Source organism: Puma concolor, chromosome B1 (genome assembly GCF_028749965.1).
Source record: "Puma concolor isolate L17-30 chromosome B1, mPumCon1.1.hap2, whole genome shotgun sequence".
Classification (NCBI taxonomy): Eukaryota; Metazoa; Chordata; class Mammalia; order Carnivora; family Felidae; genus Puma; species Puma concolor.
Genome location: NC_141670.1, coordinates 40021321 through 40047925, shown reverse-complemented (window position 1 = coordinate 40047925; position 26605 = coordinate 40021321). Strand labels below are relative to the sequence as shown.

The 26605-nt window shown below is 43.0% G+C and overlaps 1 protein-coding gene across 9 annotated transcripts in view; it reads left to right on the top strand.

Annotated features, from left to right (window-relative positions):
* Positions 1–26605, top strand: part of CSGALNACT1 (chondroitin sulfate N-acetylgalactosaminyltransferase 1) — a 346168-nt gene that overhangs the window by 34940 nt on the left and 284623 nt on the right. For 3 of the 9 annotated variants that reach the window (XM_086703534.1, XM_086703533.1, XM_086703545.1), the window contains exons 1-2: positions 18660–19370; positions 21205–21271. The exons of 1 other annotated variant lie outside the window; for it this stretch is intronic. The gene's annotated coding sequence lies outside the window, so the exon portion shown is untranslated. Of the gene's footprint in view, positions 1–13148; positions 13270–18659; positions 19371–19533; positions 19650–20281; positions 20608–21204; positions 21272–26605 lie in introns of those variants that run through there. 5 more of the 9 variants (XM_086703538.1, XM_086703535.1, XM_086703541.1 and 2 more) reach the window with 3 other exon arrangements.

The following is a 26605-nucleotide window of genomic DNA, read 5'->3' as shown; positions in this document are numbered from 1 at the left end:
GTGATACCATATAGCATTTGTCTTTCTCTATTTGGCTTATTTCACTGAGTATGAATGCCCTCCAGGTTTGTCCATGTGGCTGCAAATGGTAGGACTGCCTTCTTTTTTATGGATGTATTATATTCCATTGTGTGTATACTTTATATATTTATATATTTTTATATGTATAAATACAGTTTTATATGTAATATTGAATATATATATACACATGTATATATGTGTGTGTGTGTGTGTGTGTATATATATATATATATATATATATATATATATATATATATAAAATACATACTACAAGGGCTGCCTGGGTGGCTTAGTCAGTTAAGTGTCCAACTTTGGCTCAGGTCATGATCTTATGGTTTGTGAGTTCAAACCCTGCATCAGGCTCTGTGCTGACAGCTCAGAGCCTGGAGCCTGCTTCAGATTCTGTGTCTCCCTCTCTCTCTGCCCCTCCCCTACTCATGCTCTGTCTCTCTCTCTCTCTTTTTTAAATTTTTTTTTCAACGTTTTTATTTATTTTTTTGGGACAGAGAGAGACAGAGCATGAACGGGGGAGGGGCAGAGAGAGAGGGAGACACAGAATCGGAAACAGGCTCCAGGCTCCGAGCCATCAGCCCAGAGCCTGACGCGGGGCTCGAACTCACGGAGCGCGAGATCGTGACCTGGCTGAAGTCGGACGCTTAACCGACTGCGCCACCCAGGCGCCCCTCTCTCTCTCTCTTTCAAAAATAAACATTAAAAAAAAGTAAAATACATACCACATTTTCTTGATTCATCCATCAGTGGACATGCAGGTTGTTCCCATCTTGGCTATTGTGAATAAATTTGCGATGCAGATATATTTTCAAGATAGTGATTTCATTTTCTCTGGATATATACCTAGATGTAGGATTGCTGGGATATATTGTTTTTTAATTTTTTGAGGAAACTCCATTCTGTTTTGCGTAATGGCTATACCAGTTTACTTTCCCACCAACAGCATACAAGGGTTCTCTCTTCTTTACATCCTTGCCAGAATTTATTATCTCTTGTTTTTTTGATAATAGACAACTTTGCAGATGTAAGGTGACACCTCATTGTGGTTTTTATTTGCATTTCACTGATGATAAGTGATGTTGAGCATCTTTTCATGTACCTGCTGGCTATCTGAATGTTCTTTGGAAAAATTTTTGTTCTGAATAAACCCCATTTTTATTTATTTATTTTTTAATTTTTTTTTTAACGTTTATTTATTTTTGAGACAGAGAGAGACAGAGCATGAATGGGGAAGGGCCAGAGAGAGGGAGACACAGAATCTGAAACAGGCTCCAGGCTCTGAGCTGTCAGCACAGAGCCCGACGCGGGGCTCGAACTCACGGACCGCGAGATCATGACCTGAGCTGAAGTCAGCCGCTTAACCGACTGAGCCACCCAGGCGCTCCTAAACCCCATTTTTAAATCAGGTTACTTAATTTTTTGCTGTTGTGTTATAAGAATTCTTTATATATTTTGGATATTCTTGATCAGATATGTGGCTTGCAAATATTTTCTCCCATTCTGCAGATTGCCTTTACATTTTGTTGTTTGTTTTCCTTGCTGTGCAGAAACTTTTTCGTTTGACATAATTCCACTTGTTTATTTTGCAAAAGTTGCGTTTGCTTTTGATGTCGTGTTGGGAAATTGCTGCCAAGACTGATGCCCAGAAGTTTTTCTCCTATGTTTTCTTCTAGGAGTTTTGTGGTTTTAGGCATTAAATTTAAGTCTTTAAGCCATTTCAAGTTAATTTTTGTGAGTGGTGTAAGATAGGGATCTAATCTCATTCACGTGGTTGTCCATTTTTCCCAGTACCATTTATTAAAGAGACTATCCTTTCCCCACTGAGTATTCATGGCTCCTTTGATACATATTAATTGATTGTATATATGTGGGTTTATTTCTAGGCTCTCTATATACTGTTCCATTGGTCCATTTTTATGTCAGTGCTATACTGTTTTGATCACTATTGCTTCATAATATAATCTGAAATCAGGAAGTATGTTGCCTCTAGCTGAGTTCTTCTTTCTCAGGATTGGGTCTTTTTTGGCTCCATATAAATTTTAGGATACTTTTTCTATTTCTGTGAAGAATGCTGTTGGAATTTTGATGGGGATTACATTGAATCTATAGATGGCTTTGGGTAACAGGTGCCATGTTGACCATATAAATTCCTCCTATCTGTGAACACACGGTATCTTTCCATTTGTGTCATCTTTAATTTCTTCCACTAAGTTCTTATAGTTTTTACTATACAGACCTTTCACCACCTTGGTTAAATTTATTCCTAAATATTTTATTGTTTTTGATACTATTGTAAATAAGATTTTCTTTCTTTCTAGGAGTTTTATATTTTAGGTATTAAATTTTAGTCTTTAATCCATTTTGAGTTAATCTCTGTGTATGGTATAAGATAGGGGTCCAATTTCATTCTTTTGTATATGGATATCCAGTTTTCCTAGCACCATTTATTAAAGAGATTGTCCTAGGGCACCTGGGTGGCTCAGTCAGTTAAGTGTCCAGCTCTTGATTTCAGCTCAGGTCATGACCTCATGGTTGTGAGATGGAGCCCTGTGTCAGGCTCCACGCATAGCCACAGTGTAGAGCCTGCTTGAGATTCTGTCTCTGTCTCTCTCTCTGCTCCTCCCCTGCTCATGTTCTCTCTCTTTCTCTCAAAATCAATTAATAAACATTTAAAGAGACTCTTTTCCCCCATTGTGAATTGGTGGCACCTTTGTCAAAAATTCATTCACTGTTAAGCATGGGTTTATTTCTGGGCTCTGTATGCTGTTCCTTTGATATCTGTTTTTGTTTTTATACCAATACCATACTTTTTCCCCCATTACTATAGCTTTGTAATATAGTTTAAAATCAGGAAGTGTGATGCCTTTGTTTTTCTGGTTCAAGATTGCTTTAGTTTTTTGAGGTCTGTTCTGGTTCTGTATGAATTTTAGGATTGTTTTTTGTTTTCTTTTTTTAAAAATTAAAAAAAATGCTTTTATTTATTTTTGAGAGGGAGCAAGCAAGCAGGGGAGGGGCAGAGAGAGAGGGAGACACAGAATCCAAAGCAGGCTCCAGGCTCTGAGCTGTCAGCACAAAGCCTGATGTGGGGGTTGAACCCACAAACTGTGAGATCATGACCTGAGCCAAAGTCTGACACGTAATCGATTGAGCCACCCAGGCACCCCGGGATTGTTTTTTCTATTTCAATGAAAAATGCCATTGGGATTTTGATAGGGGTCGCACGTAGATGGCTTTGGCAAGTATGGATATTCTTGCAGTTTTTCTGAAAATATCTTAATGCAATGGGAAATTTCTGACTTGTGGCTGGATCAGGGCTTCAGTGTTGTTTACCGCAGCAGGGTTAAGTATCTTATGAATCCTGGTTGGTTGTAACAGCAGCAGCCTGACTGACTTACTTCCAGGGACATCTTCATATAATGACAAATATCAGCATGTAAACGGCTCCTTGCCAACTTTGTATCGTGGAGAGTGCAGGATGTCTGTGCCAGCATGGTCAGGAATGAATTTCACTTTCTTATACATTCTCATCCTTCCTCTAGAAACATATATACATGTAGCAACATAAAACAAGTCAGAAAGACAAATGAGTCAAAGAAAAAAATAAGGGTAGGGCTTATGATTTTAGCCAGAGCCCAAGTTTAAGTTACTATACAAAATCTATGCCACAGGGTCCTGTATATTTTGCTAGACATAGGAGACAAATTTAGCTTTCAGCTTTTTAACAGTGAGCAGGTAAGAGGAAAAGAATTCTTTATCCAGTTCACAGTGTCAGTAAGGCAAAGACAGCTACTTAGGAGAAGCTCAACTCTTTCTTTCTTTCTTTCTTTCTTTCTTTCTTTCTTTCTTTCTTTCTTTAAAAATTTTTCTTTAACATTTATTCATTTGTGAGAGACAGAGTGTGAGTGGGAAAGGGGCAGAGAGGGAAACACAGAATCTGAAGCAGGCTCCAGGCTCTGAGCTGTCAGCAGAGAGCTTGATGCGGGGCTCAAACTCATGGACTGTGAGATTGTGACCTGAGGAAGTAGATGCTTAACTGACTGAACCACCCAGGTGCCCCTCAACTCTTTCTGATCCTGGGAGATCTTGTAGGGCAGAGAGGTCTGTCAACAGCCATAACAGCTCAAGCTGGCTTGGGCTGATGAAGAGTGTGGATTATAGAAATCTAGGTAAGGGAGGAAATTCATTCTTCTTCTTAGCCTGAGAGGGTTTCATGGGGCCACACTTGCAGAGGGGGTAGGGGGTAGTTTGGAAAAAAGTCCTGTGGAATCAGAGCATAGCTTTGTATGGAGGCATCACGGGAGGCAATGTGGGCAAATTTAGGGATGGCTAAATGGTTTGGACTTTATCAGGTAAACAATGGCAAACTGTGAAGTGTTTTAGGGCAGGGAAGTAACATGATCAAAGCAGTGTTTTTGAAAATTGCTAAGTACTTGGGGCTCCTGGGTGGCTCAGTCAGTTAAGCATCTGACTTCCACTCAGGTCATGATTTCACGGTTTGAGGATTCGAACCCCATATCTGGCTCTGTGCTGACAGCTTGGAGCCTGGAGCCTGCTTTGTATTCTGTGTCTCCCTCTTTTCTCTGCCCCTCCTCCTCTGGTCACACTCTGTCTGTCTCTCTCTCTCAAAAATAAATAAACATTAAAAGAATTACTAAGTATTCATGATGGGAAAACATTGCCTATGATAATTATAAGTTCATATAAAATAAAAACAGTACACTGATGGCAAGAAAAAAGAAAAGAGAATGTGCTCAATTGGATTATTTTAAAAACACAGATGCATTTCTGGTGACCATGCATTTCTGAAGCATACGGATTGTACACATGGCACAGGAACTGTGTACACAGCACAGGAATTGTGCACGCAGCATAGGAACTGTGCACATTTGTTCCAGTTTCACTGTTTGGCTTTCACTTTGTCAACAGGAAAATGGATAAGAAATTAAAGCCTTTTATGTTCTGAACCTTTCAGGCATCATAAATGTGGACCGTTGGCACTGAGCCCTGCAGCTCCAGGGAGAGAGTTAGCTGAGGCTCATGATGCTCCAATCTCTGACTGGGTGGACAGGGCAGGGGCTGTTGTAGGGCTCCTGGGCCTTGGGGATATTGGTGCCTGCTACATAGCAGTGCCTGAGGCTAGATTAAGGAACCCTTTTGGGATTAAAGAGTGAGAAACTAGAAATGGTCTCTTGCCTTGAAGAAAATAGTCTACAGGAATATGGTATGGGTTTGTGGTTCCTGGGCAACCAAGGTGGGGTTGTGGCTAACTTGGTCCCGATCGAGAACTCAGGGAATTGGGTCCTGGGAACCAGGGCCTGCTAGCTGTTTGGTGTTATACTAATCCCAAAATGACACAAAGAGGAACTTGAAGGGAATGTTTGCAGTAGTGGGACTGTTTTTTAAGGTATTGTGGTGGTGATTATAGAATTTGTTGCATTTGTCAATATCCATATACTGTACACACAGAGTCTGGAGACCTGGCAGTGAACTCGTAGCCTTGAGACTTGAAAGGCCATTGTGCTGCCACGTTGTCAGTAATCTCCTCTTACGTGCTCTCTGTCTCTGTGACCCCCTGGAACAATCCTTTGTTACATCGGCCATGGCAGCAGCCACACAGTAAATTTGTTGTACCTCGCTTCTGTCACACAAAGTAACTTTCCCTTGAACCTGTATTGAATGAGATACAATGGCAGCGGCTTCCTCCAAGGAAATTAAAGTTGCTCATTAGTGACTTGGTGCGCCTGGTGGGGTGACATGAGGAGGGGTAAAGGGAAGCTCAGTCCTACACAGACTTTCCCTGTGGTTGTGAGGCGTGCTCGGTCCTCAGTGGCCACTCAACTGGTGGCCTATCCCTCCCACTTGCCTGCCAGGCACACACTCTGAGACCTGGCGGTGAGGATGGATCCTGAGGGTTTGGACTAGATGCTGTGTTTCTTTCTTCTTCTTTTTTTAATGTCTATTTATTAAAAAAATTTTTTTTATGTTTTATTTTACATTTGAGAGACAAAGAGTGAGCGGGGCGGGGGGAGGGGGAGGGTTGCTGTGGGGAGAAGGAGACAGAATCCAAAGCAGGCTCCAGGCTCTGAGCTAATAGCACAGAGCCTGATGCGGGGCTTGAACTCACAAGTGAACTCATGACCTGAGCTGAAGTTGGATGCTTAACTGACTGAGCCACCCAGGTGCCCCTGTTTATTTATTTATTTTGAGAGAGAGAGAGAAAGAGAGAGCAAGTGAGCACATGTGAGCTGGAGAGGAGCAGAGACAGAGAGAGGGAGAGAGAGAATCCCAAACAGGCTCTGTGCTGTCAGTGCGGATCCTGACACGGGGCTCAAACTCATGAACCTCAAGATCCTGCCGTGAGCCAGAATCAGGAGTGGAATGCTTAACTGACTGGGCCACTCAGGTGCCCCTACATGTTGTGTTTCTATAATGGCCTTTCTGAAAGGGTGTGGGCATTTCACCAGGCAGCTCCCAAGTCCCAGCCCAAGGCCTTATGAACCTCCTTCTTTATGGTCACAAAAGTTTGTGTCAAGTGGCCTCCATGTTCACTGTGAACAGAAACCACTGTGCAGTTGGCCACACAGGTTGGCCAGGCCCAGTAGAGCTGGTGGGGCAGAGCCGGATGCTGGGAATAGCCTTTGGAGGATCCAGACTTGAATCTCAACTTTGACACTTAGCAGTTATGTGACCTTCAGCAAGTTACTGAGCTTCAGTTCCCTCATGCCACAAATTTGGTTCATAATATAGATACCTTTTAAGTTATGAGGCTTAAATTAGAAAATGCAAAAGCATCAAGCACTGTGCTTGGGACTCAGTAACTAAGCTCATTCCATTCCTCTTCCCTGCCAAAAGCAGTTATTTCTTAGGATGATAATTATATACAAAACCCCCAACATCTGCATAGCACAGATACATATGTGTGTGAGTAAAAAGGTCATTCTTGGTGGAGTGAATAGGTTGAAAATGCAAAGAGGTATTTCATTTTCCAGTTGAAGATGCAGAGGGATGGAAAGATATGGAAAGCACTTTGCTCTCAACCTTACAGTGAAAAAAAAACTGGACAAAGAGCAAGTTAACAACTGTTCTTGAGCCAAAGATAGTACTGAGGGTGCAAGATCCAGAACATAGAGAGAGGTGGGCGTTTGCAGGGAGGGATGAGACACAAGCACTAACGCACTGTGTGAGCTACTGAAGAGGAATTCAGCCAGGGTGACTGGAGAATGGTGCAGGCTGGCTGAGTGAGCACTGGCGAAAGTGAGGGAAGCCCTCGGGGTTGCAAACATGGGGGGGGGGGTGTTTGTACCCTCTTGCAAGTTTTTCTCCACGAACTATGCTAGTCACTCACAGAAAAGTTTGAGAAAGTCCAGGGAAAGTGTTCTCTGTGGAGCCGAACCAGGAGAAGAAACAGCAGCTGCTCTGAAAAGGGCAAGAAATTTTGCCTAGATTTCTTTTGTATCTCCTATATAGAACAGAAGCTTTGTTTTGGGAGAGAGGCAACAAACACCATCATCTTTTGGGCACTGGTAAAATCTTTCTGTAGCTGGGGAAGAAAACAGGAAAAAAAAAAAAAAACCTCAACCCTGGTGGGGGAGGGGCAAGATTACAAGCTGGATTCAGGACTCTGAACTCAGGAGAGGGCAGGGTTACTGAGGGATGGGCAGGATCACCGAATAGGCCATCTTCCCCAAGATTCAGGGATATGGTACCTGCCTAACATTGGGGATAAATCAGAATAACAGAGGACACTCTCTATCCCCACTCCACCACCAGGGTAACAAGCATGAGGTAGTAAGTAATTTGCAAGAGGCAGACTTTCTCTGTGGGCATGGTGAAAAGAAAAGATTGAAGGCCAAGGGTGCAGCAATCATTGGAAAACAAATAGACTGGCATTCAGGGTATAAAATAGACTGAGCACAGGGTATGACTAGCCTGTGGGTCACTGAGGATCACCACAGCAACAACAGACTTCTAAGCCAGCCCAGCTCCCGATTAGATTAGTGCAAACCCTGACACTCAAGGCCAGGCAGAAGGAAAGGCGTGCACATTTCCAGGCATTAAAAAAATATTTACCTCGCCTCTACTCTCTTATCTAAGATGCCCAAACTTAAAAAAAAAAAAAAAAAACAACTATGAGGCATATGAAAAGACAAAAGAAAGCCACAAAAACAAAAAACAGGAGACAAAGCAATCATTAGAATCAGACTGGATATGTCACGGATGTTGGAACTATCTGGCAGGGGCTTTAAAATAACTATGATTAAATAGACTAACTGCTGTAATAGAAATGGTGGACAATGGGCAAGATCCTGTGGGGCAACAGAAATTACCCAAACTGAAGCACAAAGAGAAAAAAAGTAAAACCAACAACAGAACGAAACAAAAAGAACATCCAAGACCAGCAGGATGGTATCAGACAGTCGAACGTATACTTTATTGGATCACCAGAAGGAGATGGAAGATAGAGTGGGGAAGGCAAAAAATATTTGGAGAAATAATGGCTGAGAAGTTCGCAAAATTAGTGACACCAAATCACAGACCCAAGAAACTCAGATAATACCAGTCAGGATGAATATACCAAAACAAAACACACCTAGGCAAATAATACTCATACGTTTATCAACCAAAAAATAAAAATAAAAAATTAAAAAAAGGAGAAAATCCTAAAGGAGAAAATCCTAAAGGCAGCCAGAAAGAAAAGGACACATTACAGAGGAACAAAGATAAGAATTATCCCTGTTCAGAAACTATGCAAGTTAGAATATAATGAAGTGACATTTTTTAAAGTGCTAAAAGCAAAGAGCTGTCAACCCAGAATTCTATGCCTAGTGAAAATCTATTTCAAAAATGAAAGAGAATGAAAGATTTCCTCAAACAAAAACTGGAAATTCATTGCCAGCTCATCAACGCTACATGAAATGTTAAAGAAAGGTCTTTAGGCAGTAGGATTATGATACCAGATAGAATTCTGGGTCTCTACAGAGAAATGAAGAACACTGGGTATGAAATAAATGAAGGTAATTGAATTGAAAAATTCAATTTTTCCTACTTTTAATTCTAAAAGAACATTGTTCAAAGCAAAATAGTTGCACTGTATTGTATATTTGTAACTTAAAAAAAAGTTTATTTATTTTGAGAGGGGGTTGGGGGGAGGGATAGAGGGAGAGAGGGAGAAACTCAAGCAGGCTCTGAGCTGCCAACACAGAGCCTAATGCGGGTTTGAACTCACAAACCGTGAGATCGTGACCTGAGCCAAAACCAAGAGTTGTATGCCCAACTGAGTGAGCCACCCAGGTGTCCCCTAACCTACTTTTTAGAATGTATGACAACAATAGCACAGGTAATGAGACTGAGGAATTAGGACTCCACCACACATACCATGGTAAGGCCTTTACCCTTCATGTGGAGCAGTGTAATGGTGTTCGAAGGTAAGCTCTGACTGACTGAAGGTATAGGGCAGAACTGCCATAACAGAGGTCAGTACAAAGTACAGTGGTGACATGGGAAAGGAGCACCAAAATGATCTTGACCAAGAAAGGAAACAGGAAAGGAGCAGTCAGGGAGGTGAGTGGAGAACAGTGTGTTCTTCCAGGAGCCAGAAGAAGAGAGCATTTCATGTAGGGGGAAAGTGGATGTTCATGTGAAGCAATACAAAAATATTGTGGAAAGTGAAAATGATAGTGTCTGTAAGAGTCAGTGATCAGGCAGACTGACCAGCCATCCTTCCATAACTGTTTCCATAGGCAGGTCAGGAGAGGTCATTGAATGAAAGGTTGAGTTGTGAATGGGCAGTGAGAGAGTGGAGGAATCTACCCTAGGCTTCTTTTAAATAGAAAAGATGGGAGGTCAGCCTGTGGGGATTGGGAAGAGGGAAAGTGGAATTGTAGGAAGTTATCTGTGGTTTACTCAGCAGACAATGGAGGTATGAAATAATTGGAGTAAAACATAGAAATGATGAATGGGAAGTCCTTGGATTCAAGTAATTAAAGCAAGGTAGCAGGTCTAGCCTGTGAAAGGAGAAACAGCTCCTTCATTTAAGGACAGGCTGCAGGGAAGTGAGGTAAAGCCAGAGAACCCTTTGGATGCAGAGGGGAGGATGCTGAGGTGAGCTCATTCTCAGCAAAGTAAAGTAGGGCATAGGTCTCCTGCAAGTTACAGAAAGTCATTTTGTGAATATCTTCTGTGGTTGCCTTTCACCACATCTTGTTTTTTTTCCTCTTTCTTCCAATCCCTTATTGCATTAGTTTCTTAGGGCTGCCATAATAGAGTTACTACATAATGGGTGACTTAAAAAACAGAAATGTGTTGTCTCTATTCTGAAGGCTGAAAGTCAGAATCATGGTGTGGGCAGAGCCATGCTCCCTCTGAAACCTGTAAGAGAGAATCCTTCCTTGCCTATTCCCAGGTTCTGGTATTTTGCAAGTACTCCTTAGTGTTCCTTGGCTTGTAGCTGCATCTTTCAAATCTGACTATTGTCACATGGCGTTCTCCTATGTGTCCCTATGTTCACATGGGTGTCTTCTTGTAAGGGTACCAGTTGTATTGAACTAAGGGCCCACCCTGCTCCAGTATGACCTCATCGTATCTGATTGCAACAACCCTATTTCCAAATAAGGTCACATTCTGAGTACTGGAAGTTAGGACTTCAACATATCTTTTTGGGGGGCCACAATTCAACTCCTATATCTACTAAATCTTCATCCCTCTTTACAAAGTTTTCTTTGAGGAAATCCAACTCAGCATCTAGAACCCATTGAAATGCTACCTCTTACCTGAGGCCTTTCCTGAACTTCTTTCCCTACCCCTTTCTTTTGTGCTCCCCAAATCTCTTATGTGGTACAGTATGTGGCTTGTTATCCCTCTCTGTTCAGTGTGGCTCACCTTCCTGAGAGCAGAAATTGTCCAATGGCTCTGTATACCCTCGACAGAGTCCAGTCCTTGTGAAATGGCTTAAAATCTCACAAACCAGCACAAACCATTATTTGATAATTCAGCAATAAAGGAGAATCTGGGAATTCAGGATAAAGGAGCTATTTAGAGTAGACGGGTACTAATCAGGTGAGCTTTCCTGAAAGTGATGGGTTTGGGCGTTGGGAGACAGGAGGAAGAGAGAACATTCTAGGCTGTTTATTGAAAATATTTTTTGTTGGAGGGGAAGATTGTGACTGTGTTTCCTTATAATGACATTTTTAAATGTTCTGCACAGGGTTCACCTAGTAGCTCTTATGGCAAACAGTTAGTTACCACAGCTGGGATGCTTCCTGTCAAACTCTGCCCTCTGCACAGTTTTGAAAATGCTGCCGGTGTTGCTATATGTGCATTTAGGGACCGCAGTGAGATGGTCACCTATCTTTAGTAAGGTAACAGAAATTGTCCGCGTGATTTTTTTCTTTCTTGGTACCATTTTGGTCCAGAAGGCAATTAAAAGAAATGCAGTGGTTGGGGCGTCTGTTTTTTGATGGTGGTGGTTGGAGTGCAGAGACTTGATGGAGAATAAGGAAGAGTTTTGTGGGCATGTCTTTAGGATGTGCTCAGTTTGGTAGTTTGGTAGAAGCACTCCGGGGCCACTTAGGCCCTTGGAGAACAAGCAGAATAAATCTTCAGAAATAGAGTGTTCATTGATAGAGGTAGGCGATGTGAATTACAACCATTACAACCATTCCTTGGTACCTAGTGCAGGCAGCTAAGATCTTCTTTGGCGCATCTGTACTCTTAGTGTTCCTATGTAGTTGGGCGGGGTACAAAGGAAGGAGTGTGAGTTTTGGAGTTGAATAGCCATGAGTTCCAACCTGGCCTCACTATTTTATTACTCCTGTGATCTTGGACACATAGCTTCCTCATTGGTAAACTGGAGATGATACCATATTTGGGATTCTTGAGAAAAATCAATGAAGTAAGATTTGAAAGTGGCTAGCCCACTCATGCCAGGCATGCCAAAGATGCCACATGCTGTTAGTTTACCCTTTCCTAGTTTTGAAGAGTGTGGGACATCCCAGCAAAGAGGCAGGAAATGGCCACCTGTGGGCAAGCCACATGTCAGCTGGGAATAGAAATAAATTAGGGGACACTCAGTGTTCTTCTTTTTTAATTGCCTGAGATACATTGGGCAATTAAGCTTCTGAAAAATACTAATTCTTTTTTTAAAGCTTATTTATTTAATTTGACAGAGAGAGGGAGAGAGAATGGGGCAGAGGTTGAGAGAGGGGGAGAGAGAGAATCCCAAGCAGGCTCTGCACTGTCAGCATAGAGCCCATCACAGGGCTCAATCTCAAGAACTGTGAGATCATGACCTGAGCTGAAATCGAGTCAGATGCTTAACTGACTGAGCCACCCAGGAGGTCCCCCCACCCCGCCGCAAAAACTAATTTTTAAGTGTAGTAACGTTGACTTAGCAATTTGTACTCTAGAAGCTTTCATATAAGTTTTATTTGTGCTGTCCCTTTACTTATTTATTTTTTAACTTTTTTTATTTTTTATTTTTTAACATTTACATCCAAATTAGTTAGCATATAGTGCAACAATGATTTCAGGAGTAGATTCCTTAGTGCCCCTTACCCATTTAGCACATCCCCCCTTCCACAACCCCTCCTGTAACCCTCAGTTTGTTTTCCATATTTATGAGTCTCTTCTGCTTTGTCCCCCTCCCTGTTTTTATATTATTTTTGCTTCCCTTCCTTTATGTTCATCTGTTTTGTCTCTTAAAGTCCTCATATGAGTGAAGTTATATGATTTTTGTCTTTCTCTGACTAATTTCACTTAGCATAATACCCTCCAGTTTCATCCACATAGTTGCAAATGGCAAGATTTCATTCTTTTTGATTGCCGAGTAATACTCCATTGTGTGTGTGTGTGTGTGTGTGTGTGTGTGTGTGTGTGTGTGTACACACACACACACACACACACACTACATCTTCTTTATCCATTCATCCATCGATGGACATTTGGGCTCTTTCCATACTTTGGCTATTGTTGATAGTGCTGCTATAAACATGGGGGTGCATGTGTCCCTTCGAAATAGCACACCTGTATCCCTTGGATAAATGCCTAGTAGTGCAATTGCTGGGTCGTAGGGTAGTTCTATTTTCAGTTTTTTTAGGAACCTCCATAATGTTTTCCAGAATGGCTGCACCAGCTTGCATTCCCATGTGCTGTCCCTTTAAATAGATACTACAGTGTTGGAATACATTACTTCCTGCCATTCAGCATAGAAGATTTGATCTACTATATTTCATCACCAAAGTGAGTCTTGTTAAAATTTATTGTTGAACTTGTTGGAATCTCTTCCTTTGTGTCTTTTTCTGCTTCCTCCCCGCCCCACCTTCCTGCAGGAGGGAAATGTTTTCCGCTGCTGTAAAATTGATTGATAAACATTTTAGGTTGAAAATAGCAGTTTTAAAACTTTCAGCTTCTGTCTTTTCTCCCTCCAGCACTGCTAAACTATCACTTTTGATGATTACTTACTTTTTATTGGGCCTGACTTGGCACAAGGACTATGAATTCTCCTTTAAAGACGTACAAGAGCCTAAAGTCAAATTGCCCTCCAAAATATATTTATATTGAAAGTGTAAATTAAGAAAAAAAAAGAATATGTAAAGATTGACCCGAAATCTCTGAGGTAGCAGCAGGGTTCTGGTGGGGTGGTGAACCACAGAGTCCGTCTTCCTTGGAGAATATGGTGACTGTCTAATTAATCCTTCTTTCTGGGGTACTTTTAGAAGAAATGTCAGAGGGGAGATTGAGGGGTAATTCCATTGAATAACAGGGGAGAGTGTGAACTAGACAGTCTACTAGGCGATTCACAGCTCTCGAGCATTAATATAAAAGGAGCACAGATGCTGGTGAAGAATTCAGGAGCACAGCCTCCGAAACTGGCAAACCGTAAGGAAGAAATAATTACAGGGTTTCAGCCCAATTTCACGCATTATACAAGAAGTGTTAAATGAAGAAGTTTTACCCTTTAAACATGCTCTCTTTTCTTTTTTCATACAGAAAAGTACAGGCAGTAATAGCAGGAGCATTCATGGACCACTCCCTAGAATTAATGAAGAGTTTTAACGTTGTGCCATGTTTGCCTCAGTGCTTCTGAAATGGAAGAAATAAAGTATTCCTGATAAAGGTGTTCTTTGTTCTCCCGCCTCCCTCCCGGGAGGAGACCACTACGGTGACTTTGGTGTGCTTCTTGTCACCAAACCCACAGTCGTTATGATGATCTACTTCTTTTACAGGAACCGTCCTTTTACAGGTGATTTTACCGCCTTATGACATGTGCCGTAAAATAGGCCAGATGACAGCAGCAACCTTGCCCGACTGTCTCTTGGCTGGTCATTATTTCTCGACATCTGGATTATAGACCCTGTTCACTCCCCATCCATTGTCATGCTGTGTTAATTTTTAATTATGCATTTTATGGGATGACAGAGATAATTACAATTAATTTATGCCTTCTTTTTGGTATTTTTTAAAAACACTTTAACTCAGAAGTCGCAGATAATTTATAGGGATAGGGATTAAGCCGATTTACTAGCAACGTTTTCCTGGAAGTATTCCTTCAGGAGGAAAAGTCAAACCTCCAGGGAGTAAATACACACATAGTAAATACACACATAGTCTTGACTGCTTCCAGGCTGTGAAGTGAAAATAAAAAGTAATTAGTCATTTCCACCTACTGTGGACATGTGCTCCAACCTGGCCTTCACCTGTGTGTTTGGTGTAGTTGCTGACAGGAACAAAGGTTTGGAAGTGGCCTTTAAAAGAGGAAGGCCTCAATCCCCAAGTGCCCCAGGACTCTTTACTGAGCCTCATCTGCCAGCTTATCCTGTGTGGGTCTCAACTTGGAATGTGCTTCAGAAACATCTGGGGAGCCTGGCAAACTCCCCATGCCCAGGCTGCACCAGGGCAATCCTATTCGAGTCTGGGAGCAGACTCCAACATCAGGGGCTCCTACGGCTCTCCTGGGGATTTCACTGCTTGCCAAGTTGAGAAGCACTTTGTTAAAGCATGCAGCCATCCTGGCCTTCTTCTAGGCCCTTGAACTTGCCAAGGGCTTCCTGGCCCCTGGAGAACTTGCTATTCCCTGTACTGGAACCACTTTATTCCCTTACATTAAATTATACTTCTTCAGGTGAGCCTTCCTTGACCAGCACATCCAAAATAGTTCCCCCATCCACCAGCAGCTAGACTGAAGCATTGTACCCTATTTTTTCCTTCTTAGCACCACATTGAAATTGTCTGTTAATTTGTTCACTTGCTTATTGTCTCCCCTTCCCCAACTAGAATATAACCCCCTTGAGGCCAGGACCTTGCTTTCTTGTTTATCACTGTATTCCTGATGCCCAGCTTGGTGCCTGGCATAATACATACATATAAAATATTTGTTAAATGAGAATGAATTCTTTTTTTTTAATATATGAAATTTATTGTCAAATTGGTTTCCATACAACACCCAGTGCTCATCCCAAAAGGTGCCCTCCTCAATACCCATCACCCACCCTCCCCTCCCTCCCACCCCCCATCAACCCTCAGTTTGTTCTCAGTTTTTAAGAGTCTCTTATGCTTTGGCTCTCTCCCACTCTAACCTCTTTTTTTTTTCCTTCCCCTCCCCCATGGGTTTCTGTTAAGTTTCTCAGGATCCACATAAGAGTGAAACCATATGGTATCTGTCTTTCTCTGTATGGCTTATTTCACTTAGCATCACACTCTCCAGTTCCATCCACGTTGCTACAAAGGGCCATATTTCATTCTTTCTCATTGCCACGTAGTACTCCATTGTGTATATAAACCACAATTTCTTTATGCATTCATCAGTTGATGGACATTTAGGCTCTTTCCATAATTTGGCTATTGTTGAGAGTGCTGCTATAAACATTGGGGTACAAGTGCCCCTATGCATCAGTACTCCTGTATCCCTTGGGTAAATTCCTAGCAGTGCTATTGCTGGGTCATAGGGTAGGTCTATTTTTAATTTTCCGAGGAACCTCCACACTGTTTTCCAGAGTGGCTGCACCAATTTGCATAAATGAGAATGAATTCTAATATCAATAGGCATCAATGGACTACTGGGCATAACTTTAAGTTCTCTTTCTAATATCTAAAGAAGGGTTAATTTCTTTTCTGAAAAGATGTTCCTGTCTTGTTATAAGCATTTAATCAGAATGTAGGGCAACGTATCCTTTAATCTAGCTTTTGCCCTGTTTTCTGATCTTGCCCTCAATATCTCCTAACAACAACAACAACAACAACAACAACAACACAGACACAAACATGTATACAATAATAATCAGCTTACGGGGACTTCACATACTTTATCTGATGTCATCCCTTTCTGTGGGATGGACATGATTAAGCACAAATGATGAAACAGGCATAGAGCAGTAAAACACCATGTCTAAGTCCACACACGTATAAGAGACAAAACTGGGATATAAATGTTGGGTGTCGTATATTGGGACACCATGAGAAGAATGTGTGGACATTAGACCTCTCCAGGGTTAGGGGGCACTTGCCACCCCTCCATGTAATGTTGATGGCTGTGCCCTCTCCCCCTGAACTTCTGTGCTTTTTTTGGTTTAAAAACTCATAGGGAATGAATAGGATAGTGAGTACAATTGGAGAAAGGTTGGAGAGGTAAGGAGGAGGAAGTCTTTCTCACCTCTTGCCTTTCATATGGCACCCTCTTTTTGGGTGCAGTGCTGAGTCTTTGGCTCAAATGTAGTTGAGTACCTTTACTACAATGGGTTTGTGCATGCCTTGTGGATGTGACTTTCCTAACTTACCATGAACACTGGGTAGCATGTTTTGTAGGTGAAGAACTGGAGTGGCTTGGCTCTATTTCACTTGATTGGCTTGTAAAGGAAACCCGTCCTCCTCAGTGTATTCCTGGGAATGCCTTAATCATGGGAGACCACAAGTTTTAGGAAAAGATCCTAAAATCTGGAGTGGTCATTAATCAGTGGGTCAGATTCAAAGATGCTGACTAATGGCGATGAAAATATGTCCCCTTGCCAGGACTCCCTTGTGATAGATGCACTTGCACCCTCGTGATGATGGGTGCTGAATTTACCAGTATGCTTCACAACTTAGATGTATGCGCTACAGGTATTCCTTTGCAGGTAGGAATTATTGCATTATTCTGACATTAAAACGTAAACAAAACAAGGTAATGTGATCAGCTACTTTGACCTCAGTACCAGACTGAAGGGCTTCCTTCACCCCAATGACTCTTTAAATAAAAACGGTCTCCATCTCTGATACTGTGTTACTTCTAGGCAGTGCTGGTAGAGGCATTATCATTCTTCCTGAGGCTGACCTATCCCACTCGAATGTCCTTATCTTAAATCGCACAGCTTTAAATGAAATAATTGGTAAACAGGTTGGCGACTGAGGTGTTACTGAGCCCCTCAGTTCCCAGGGCTATTAATGGGGAGTTAAATGTTGTAATTGGTTAATGCTTAATTGTACTGTGCCTTTGGACACAGAACTGCTTGATTTATTTGTCAACCAAGTGGGAATTTCCTGGGTTTTGTACCAGTATTTCCATCCACACTGTTGGTGTGCTCAAATCCTATTTCACCTCATGCTGCTTTTTTTCTTGAGCTGCCTTCTGGATTTCTCTGACTTGGGTGACTTTGGTCGGTAGGTCAGAAAGGCTGTAGCCTCATGTTGGCTGGACCAGTCAGAGCTTCCCTTGGGCCCCCCTCCTGCCCCTTTCTATACAGCCTTACGGTTACAGTTTCCCCTTTGTGAAGTATTTTTAGCTTGAGGACGGTCTGTTGTGTTGATTTTGCTCTGATAAGGGAAGTGAGGGCCCACAGCACAAGGCCGGTGCCTGGAGTCACATCCTGGGGGGACCCTGACCTTTAGAGGCATCTGTGGCACAGGAGCAACAAACATTTATTACCATTATTTACTCTTTCCCCATCAAAATGATTCCTCTTCTTCCTTCGTGCTCAGAGACAAAAAAGAGATTCTTCTGGATGTTTTGTGGACTTCAGGCTGGGAAAAGGCACTCCTTTAAACCTGATTCAGTGTATTCCAGTGTCTGATTTTAGCACTGGCATTTTTCACATTCTTGATTGCCTGCACGACAGTGGCCTGACTGCTCCCGGAGATGACCATCAGTCTCCACTGCGGTTTTCCTTTTAGGAAGTAATGTTTCCTTTGAGGATGTTGAGGAAATTCTGTTCCCCACAACATAGATATGGGTGGATCCGGGCTTGGGTTCACACACCACAGGGACAATGACCCTCTGCTGTTTTGTGAAATCCTCTTTGAGCTGGAAATAGAATTTTCCTTAATTTAAATGAGTTAAATGTTAAATTGGGGAGGGTTGGTGGGTTCACTGACAAAGGAAAGGGTATGAACCACTCTCTTCCATGTTGTGGCTTCCTCTGTAAGGGCCGTGTGTGATTGCAGGGTGGGGAGACTTTAGAAATCTATTTTTAAATAGATTTTTAAAGAGAGTATTAGTGGTGCTTTGGAAAAGCTCATCTAACCCCCTATGTAACAGGGGTCCAAGAGTGACTCAGATGCCCTGTTACTCTTCTTGTCTCCTCTTTGGCAGCACTTTCATTGATTGCCTTGTTTTTCCAGGCAGGGGTGGGGGAGGCAGTGGCAGAGGAAGGGAGCCGGAGAAGAGTGTGGGGATGGCCAAGTGATTTGCCTAATTAACCAGTAAGTGTGGCTGATTTGGGGGACTCTTATTCTTTCATTCCTTCAAACCTTTTAGAACATCTGGCATGTGCAGGGTAGAGTGTTAGTCTTCCTGGAGGCTGGAAGAGCGGATGGCTGCTTGTTGGGAGGATGGAGCAGCCAGATCACCACACGCTGCACGCAAGGCCTCTGAGAGCTAGGTGTCAGGTGAGCGAAGAAGAGCCAGTGTCTCCCCGGGAATGGGCAGTTGCTCAGAGAACACTGATAGGTGTAGCTTACCTGGAGGAAAACTAAAATTAGCCATACTATGTAGCTCAAGGTTTGGATATTGTGCAGGACTTTGTTTAGAATATGTTTTTAAGTGAATGAATCTGGTAACTTTGTATCAACCAGTGAGACTTGCAAGCCAGAAGATGATTCCTTGTATTTGACTAAACTTTGTTTTCCCATGTGAGATACTACGTGGCCTGGCCGATAGAAATCAGTCCTCCAGTTACTTGAGTCTCTTAGGAGAAGTAAGCCCCTTCTTGTGATGTAACAACCTTGAGCAAGTTCCCTTCTGAGTTTCCCTGACTAGGATGATTTTGGTCAGTGGATTAGAAGGGCAGCAGCCTCGTGTTGGCTGGACCCCTCAAGCTGGTCAGAGCGGTTCTGCAGCCTTCTCCTACCCCTTTCTACATATCCTTAGGGGTGTAAGTATCCCTTTGGGAACTATTCTTAGCCTGAAGACTGTTCATGGTGTTGATTTTGATCACATAAGATAAGGAGGGAAGTTAGAGCACACCAGGAAGGGGGCTGAGGAGGGTGTGTGTTGGAGGGGAGGGATCCCAGTCCTTGGCTCTGGTCTAAGAGTGGGGCTGTTGCAGGGCTGGGCTATATTTACTCTCTTTAGTGGAGACCTGTGAAAAACCTAGAGAAAACCCAGTGCTTTTCCTCCTAGACCAGACCCATGACAGCTTGGTGCTTGTCAGGTAGGAGCCATTAATATGGCACGTGAGGCTTTGATTTGGGGCTTGAGGATTTGGTATGATGGGGACACATGGGGCTTGGGGAGGAGTGAGAGAGGATGTGCATCCAGGAAGGCTAGACAGTATATAACAAGGTTCAGGATGGGAAAACCTAGGTGAATACAGGGCACAACCAGTGGCTCAATTGGGAGGGTTTGGAGTGTGAAGGGGAGAGGTGGGAAGGTGGGAAAGTTGCCAAGAGCACATACGGACTAAGGCGTTTGGACTTTATTCAGGAAACAGAGGTCACTGAAGACTTCGGTGAAGGGTGTGATGTGATCAAATCTCCATTTTTGGGAGATTCATCTTGTAATGGTGGATGGTGGACAGGAAGGCTTTCTATCAGAGACTATGGTAATGGTCTAAACAGTATTTATGGTAACACGTAAAACAGCTGTGAAGCCAGTCAGATGTTTTGCCAGAGCTATAAGAATCTCAGGTCCTACAGAAAATAATTTCTCAAATAGAAGAGCGATTTAGGGATGACATATCATAAGAATTTTCATTAATGAATTGACAAAGCTTTAAGATTAGTGTGTCTGTGGAGATTGGTTTGTGTGTGTATATTAGTTTGTTATGTTTGATATTGTCTTGAAGTTAAACACATGTACTCTGGAACCAGACTGCCTGGGTTTAACAATGATTTTTTTAATGTTCTTTTTTAAATTTATTTTTTAGAGACAAAGAGAGACAGGGTGTGAGTGGGGCAGGGGCAGAGAGAGGGAGACACAGAATCCGAAGCAGGTTCCAGGCTCTAGGCTCTGAGCTGTCAGCATAGAACCAGATGCGGGGCTCAAACTCATGAACCATGAGATCATGACTTGAGCTGAAGTCAGATGCTTAACTGACTGAGCCACCCAGGTGCCTCCAGACTGCCTGGATTTAAAGCCCAGCCTCAGCATTTATAGCCGTGAGACCTTAGGTAAATTACCTAACCTTTCTGTGCCTCAGTGCTTGCCACCTAGGATGCACTTCATAAGGGTTAATGTCATTGTCATCATCATCATCATCATCCTTATCCGAATCATTCATTTTTGAGAGAGCAAGAGCACATGTGCACTGGGGAGGGGCAGAGAGAGAGGGAGACAGAGGAACTGAAGCCCGCTCAGTGGTGTTGACAGCAGAGAGCCCAATAGCACCATTCATTTCTAACACAGAGATTCATTTCTAACATCATTCATTACTTCAGAGATAGGATCTTTTCAGTGTCCTAAGTTTACCTGTTTAAGAAGCATTTGGCTGAGAGTACAGACCCCTCTGCCACCACTGCATGATTTTAAACTCTAAAGGGCTTATTTTCTTAATAAGAAGACTGGAGGTAGAGTTGCTCTCACTGCCTTGGTGACTTAAGGATGTCAGGGTAACTGAGATTCTCTTGGTCTCATTTCTTCATTGGCTCAAGAAGGCTGCTGCAGCTCCAGCCATGAAGTCTGTCAGACTGAAGGAAAAAAGAATGAAGGGTAGAAGACCAAAAGGGTAACTGCCAGTTGAATAAGCTCTCTTTACAATTCTTTTCTAGAAACCCAGCCTAAGGACTTCCATTGATACCTTACTGGCCATCTCTGTCTTCCAGGGATGTGGAAAAGGTAATTTTCTCTGGGCATTTTGCCCCCCTCAAGAATACAGGTGTTTTGTTTCAAAGGAAAAAAAGAGAAGGATGGGTACTGTATGGGCACTAGCAGTCTTTGCCACAGTGGGAGCCACTGCAGGAAAGCTACCTCAAGGCCTTCAATGAATTTTGCCTATTTCTAAATTAGCAATTGGATTGCCTTCTCCCAGATTGACAGCTCCTGGTAGTATAATCATTGACATTTTTAGCGTGTATTCAGCTTTTGCCATTAGCAAATTTGTTCAAGAAAGAAAAGACGATTACAGAAAGATGTGGGAACATAAAATGTTTTAAACTCAATTGTCGGTATAGGTGTCGGGGTTGGGGGGGGTGTCTTAGTTTATACCTAAAGATACATTCTGTGTATCACATAATAGATACTCCCTGAGGTGAGGTGGTGAGGTGCCCAAGAAGTTCCTTTTTTTTAAAGATTAATACTTCATTCCAATGTATATACCACATTTTGTTTATCTACTCATTGTTGATAGACAGTTGGGTTGCTTCCAACTTTTGGCTATTACAAATAATGCTACTATGGGGTGGCTGGGTAGCTCAGTCGGTTAAGTGTCTGACTCTTGACTTGGGCTCAGGTCATGATCTCACGGTTCCCACGTGGGTTCGAGCCCTCCATTGGGCTCTGCACTGACAGTGCCGAGCCTGCTTGGGATTCTGTCTCCCTCTCTCTCTGCCCCTCCCCCGCTTGCTCTCTCTATCTCTCTCTCAAAATAAATAAAAGTAAACTTAAAAAAACCCCAACTAATGCTACTGTGAATGTGAGCATACAAATATTTCTTTGAGACTGTGCTTTCAATTCTTTTGGGTATATATCTAAAAGTGGAATTACTGGATCATTTAAAAACTATTATTATTATTATTATTATTATTATTATTATCATTATTTTTAAATAGACTCCACACCCAACGTGGGGCTTGAACCCACAACCCTGAGATTGAGAGTCACATGCTCTACTGACTGAGCCAGCCAGGCACTCTGCGTATGATAATTTTTAAGCAGTTTTTTGAGGAACAGCCATGCCATTTTCCACAGCAGCTGCATCATTTTACATTCCCAGAAGCAATGCACAAAAATTCCAGTTTCTCCATATCCTCGCCAACATGTATTGTTTCCTGGTTTTCGTTTGTTTGTTTTTGTTTGTTTTCTGGTTTTTTTGGATAGTAGCCATCCTAATAGGTGTGAGGTACTTAAGTTTTAAATCAGTACCAAGAGTGCCTCCAGACTGACCTCTTCCAGAATCACTGCTCCTTTGCCCATCCTTGTTCCTCTTTGGGCAAGTTACTTAGCCTGTGAGCCTGTTTCATTTTCTGTACAATGTAAATGTCTCTATGGAAGGGTTGTATGGATGTTGTTGAGATTATGCCCTATGCTGTGTGCCCATTCCAGTATTTTTATTGCCCTGGAAAAGCTAAAAGCATTACCAAAGGTACATGTTTATTAATATTCCCATTGTACCTAGCTGTAGTTTTTTTTCCTACATCCTAACCAAAAATGCAATGTTTCCAAAGTAGAGTATTGGTCTTCGAACCAGGAGGCGTGGAATTGAATTCCAGCTTTCCCACTTTTTAGTTGAGGGAACTAGGACAAATATCTGGGTCTTATTTTCTTTATCTGTGAGAAATGGCACGACAGTGGGCACCTCATGGGACTGTTCTTTTACAACTACCTCTTCCTGCCTCCCCTCAACAGCTTACAGGTTTTTCCCCCCAACTTTATTGAAATTTTATCGACATGTAACACATGTGAGTTTAAGGCGTACAATGTGGTAATTTGACACACATATCTACTGCAAAATGATTACCACGATAAGGTTGGCTAACACCTCCATCCCCTGAGATACTTTTTACATGTGTGGTCATAACATTTAAGATCTACTTTCATAACAACTTTCAAGTATATAATACAGCATTGTTTTTAATGTTTATTTAGTTTTGAGAGAGAGAGAGAGAGAGAGAGAGAGAGAGAGAGAGAGAGAGAGAATGTGCATGGTAGAGGGGCTGAGAGTGAGGGAGACAGAGGATCTGAGGCGGGCACTGCGCTGACAACAGAGAGCCCAATGGGGCTTGAACTCACGAACTGTGAGATCATGACCTGAGCAAAAGGTGGATGCTTAACCAACTGAGCCACCCAGGTGCCCCCATAATACAGTATGCTGCACATTAGATCCCCGGAATTTATTCACTGTGTGGCTGGGAATTTGTCCTCTTTGAGCAATGTCTCCCTGTTGCACGTACCCTCTAGCCTAGGAAACACCATTCTACTCTCTGTCCCTGTGAGTTCACCTCTTTTAGATTCCACATGTGAGAATGTAAGGTATTTGTCTTTCTCTGTCTGGCTTATCTCATTTTAGCAGAGGGCCCTCAAGGTCCATCCGTGTTGTCACAAATGGCAGGATTTCCTTCTTTTTTAATGGCTGAATGATATATTCCATTGTATTTATGTACCATGCCTTCTCTATCGTTCATCTGTCGATGGTCACTTTCTGTGCCTTGGCTACTATAAGTAATGCTTCAGTGAACCTGGAGGGGCAGGTATCTCTTTGAGATAGTGTTCTCATTTCCTTGGGATATAGTCAGTCACAAGTGGGATTCTAAGAGCCTAAATTTTGCTACCACCTTATAACTTCCCAGTCACTATTCACCTGTTGAAGTTCAAGCTTTCCTGCAAGCTGCTCTGACCCTTCTCACTGTGAATCTGATTGTCAGGTCGGAGATGTGCTGGCCTCCATCTTCCTCGAATTTTTTTTTTTTTTTTTTGCCAGATCTGACATCCATACTTGACTACTTTATTCTTGACCTTCCTTTTTGGTTCCTGGGACACCACTTCCCTTTGATTTTCCTTTCCCTTTAGATAGTTCTTTCTCAGGGCACCTGGGTGGCTCAGTCTGTTATGCGTCTGACTCTTGGTCTCGGTTCAGGTCATGATCTTGTGAGATCTTGTGAGTCTGAGCCCTGCATCGGGCTCTGTGCTGTCAGTGCAGAGCCTGCTTGGGATTCTCTCTCTCTCCTCTCTCTCCCTGCCTCTCCCCTGCTTATACCTTCTCTCTGTCAAAATATATAAATAAACTTAAAAAAATTTAGATAGTTCTCTCTCAATATCCTATTTCTCTCTTTTGAGTTCTCTTTAGTCTCTCCAGGTGGGGTGTCACCCTTCACATATATTCTGATGACCCTTGAATCTGTATGTCCAGACCTACTTTTCTGAACTCCAGACTCCAGGTTACAGCTCCCTCCTGAGCTCCTTAAAGTCAGCACATCCCAAAGTGAGCTCATTCCTCATTGCGCTATTCAGCCCCAGCAAGGTCCCCCAAACAGCTGGGCCCACCCTGTGGTGCTGGCTGGTGCTGGGTTCCCAGGAGCTCCGGTGCCCCTCCCTCTCTGATGCCACACCCCTCACCCCCTGCTGCCCTTGGCCCAGTCTCCACATTTTCCTGACCGTCACTCTTGCTCTTCCTTCCGTTCCACTTCTGCCCTTCCCTGGTACTTGATGCCTAGCTGTCTTGCAGGGAGATGGCCCGACCTCCCCCAGGGCTGATCTGGTTCACCATTCTGTCTGGACACCCTCCCTGCCATTACTATTCCTCTGCCTGAACTCCCACCCATTCACCGTATACCAAGACCAGAGATCTGGGTGTCATTCTGGACTCCTCCTCATTCCTCTCCCTTGGGACCCACAGCTGAATGTCACTAAGACTGAAAGTACTGCTTGGCTCCCAAGTGTTCCCTCCATGCCTTCACCACCAGTTTTCTTTTTGGGGCCATGATCATCTCTCCTTGTTGCTGTTGCTTCAGCCTCATGTTTACTTGCTTTGTCCCATTCTGCCCCCCCCCTTTTTTTTAAATTAGAAAATTTTTTTAAATGTTCATTTATTTTTGAGAGAGAGAGAGAGCATGCAAGTTGGGGGGAGGAGTGCAGAGAGAGAAGGAGACACAGAATCTCAAGCAGGGCCAGGCTTGGAGCTGTCAGCACAGAGCTCGAAGTAGGGCTTGAACCCACGGACCTTGAGATCATGACCTGAGCCAAAGTCGGTTGCTCAACCGACTGAGCCACCCAGGCGCCCCTCTCTGTCCCCATCCTTGCCTCTTCCTGGCCATCCTCCACCCTGCTGTTAGATCCTACAATGCTGATGCTCTGAGCTGCTTAAACCTTGCACATCCCCTTGGTGTGGGATCAAGGACCAATTCCTATGAATGGCACACATGAGCCCTCTGTGATCTGTTCTTGCCATATTCATCTCCTGCCTCAACCCCCTGCACTTCTGAGCTACAGCAACCACTCGGGATTGCTTCTCATATTTGTATTCATTTGCACACACTGCCTTCTGCTTGGAAGGCTCTCTCTACCTTGTCTTCCTGGGAAATTCCTACTCATCATTTAAGATTCAGCTCCATTATAGTCCTCTCTGTCATAATGAGAGCAGCTAACATTTGCATGTGCTTCCTGTGTGCCAGTCATTGCTCTAAATGGTCTACATGCACTCATGGGGTCCTCACAACAACCCTCTTGTGGTACCTGTAGGGTAGGCACCATTATGATCATCTTCATTTTACAGTTGGGAAACAGAGGCAGAGAGAGGTTAAATGTCCTATGCAAGTCACACAGCTAGCAAATGGGAGGCTGGGACCTGAAGGCAGGCAGTCTCATTTTAGACTTTGGGCTCTTAACCCCTGGAGCAGCCCTGGCTATGTTAGGCAGAGGCGGCCACTCCCTCCTTGTGCTAGCCGGCCCTCGCCTGACCCAAATACATCCCTGTTGTGGCATTTAGTATACTCTCTTCCAGTACACAGTGAGCCCCTTGGGGGTAGCATGCTTAGATCCTGGTGTGGGGACCCTGACTTGCCCATTTAGATACCCTCATTGCCTAGTGGTACATACTCATCAGAATTCTTTTGAAGAATAACTGAGGGAATATACTGAATATTAGTTGAATGCATGATCAGTGAAAACCTTTGTAAGGTGGAAAACAAGGATTGGCCAGTTTGGGGCAAATCTGGCTTCCTGCCTGTTTTTGCACTGCCCACAAGCTAAGAGTGGTTTTAACAGATACATATTTGTGATCGATCTGATGAGAGGGAACACTAATTCTAAACCTCAATTAAGTGAAATGTTATCCTTCTCAAAAGAATCCTGTTTTTCTTCGTTTGATCTATGTTATTTTCAATTGCTGTTACTATCTTTTGAATTTTGTCAATAACAAATTTGAGGAAATGTGTGTGTTCTCTTATTATGTAAGTACCTGCAGAGTATCCTCAATTGTGCCCCTCGGTTCACAAACCCTAAAATATTTACTCTTCT